The 1183-nt window shown below is 55.2% G+C and overlaps 1 protein-coding gene across 2 annotated transcripts in view; it reads right to left on the reverse strand.

Moving 5' to 3' along the window:
* The window catches only part of SCAMP4 (secretory carrier membrane protein 4), a 20407-nt gene extending 19272 nt beyond the window's left edge, over positions 1–1135 (reverse strand). For both annotated transcript variants that reach the window (XM_018089074.3, XM_018089073.3), the window contains exon 1: positions 932–1135. The gene's annotated coding sequence lies outside the window, so the exon portion shown is untranslated. The remainder of the gene's footprint in view (positions 1–931) is intronic.
* Positions 1136–1183: the final 48 nt, after the last annotated feature.

Below are 1183 nucleotides of genomic sequence, written 5' to 3' on the forward strand. Positions count from 1 at the left end.
AAAGGGTGGTCAGGCATTGGAAGGGGCTGCCCAGGGAGGTGGTGGAGTTCCCATCCCTGGAAGTGTCCAAGGAATGGCTGGATGTGGCACTCAGTGCTCGTGGTCTCTCCAGTCGAATTTAAAGGGAAAGTGGTGTCTCTGCACTGGCCTTAAGGCARAAGGCTGGGTTTGAGTCTCACTCAGACACCCAACTCTAATCAGGAACTTCCCAGAGGCAGCAGAAGCCACTCCAAAACGCTGGCTCAGCTTTACCATCCTGGACTCTGCAGAGCTGACACTTTGTAGTTGGTGGTGCTTCCTCTCCCTGCCAGGGTGGGACACAGTCCCTGCAGTGACACAGCCAGCCCAAAAAGTAACTCCAGAAGCCACCCAGCACGGCCAGGGAGAACAGGGAAACTGTTTATGGCAGCACTGCCCCGAGAAAAGGCACAGGGGACAATGAAGCTACAGGGTTATCCCACTCCCATGTCAGCTCCGAGTCCTGGGAGCCTCCGGGGGTCTCCTGGCTGTACAGGGGATCCTGCTGCCCCTCTCCCCCACCCCTGGAGTTGGGGAGGCAGCAGGATTGGAAGCAATTCCCCTCAGGTGCCCCCCAGCCTGTTTACACAGCTGTACCTGCTGCTTCAGCACGTGGGGCAGGAGCCTTAATTTGGGTATTCAAAACCCAGAGCAGACAAATGTTAATTTTGGTATGAACACGTCCAGGAGTGAAGCTCAGCTGCTTAGGGGCAGAACCTCAGAAGGCTCAAGGGGAAGACAAAAACCACAGAAACACTGAAGCATCTGTGCTCAGGGCACAGGCCTGAGGTCTGTCACCCTGTCACCCTCTCAGACTGGCCTCACACAGACAGCAGCAACAACACTAATTAGCCTAGAATAACACAGAAAAGCTAAATTAATCCATCCATTAATTGCCTAATTTCTAACTCACTGCTCTCCTCATCACAGGTTCCACACGAGAGTTCCTTGAGCTCACAAAACCCTGAGAGCAGAGAGGGGGAAGTAAAATCACAATATGCCTGTGCTGCCTCTATCCAGGGCAGCACCTGAAGGAGCCAGTACCCAAACCACACACATCGGGGAGCTTCACCCCGACAGTCCCTGGAGAACCAGGACCCTCCCCAGCAGCAGCTGGACTGTGTCACCCTGTCCCCTGACCCTCCCGTGTCCCCCCGAGCCCTCC

Source organism: Manacus vitellinus, unplaced genomic scaffold, assembly GCF_001715985.3.
Source record: "Manacus vitellinus isolate BGI_N305 unplaced genomic scaffold, ASM171598v3 scaffold_114_pilon, whole genome shotgun sequence".
In the NCBI taxonomy this organism is placed as follows: Eukaryota; Metazoa; Chordata; class Aves; order Passeriformes; family Pipridae; genus Manacus; species Manacus vitellinus.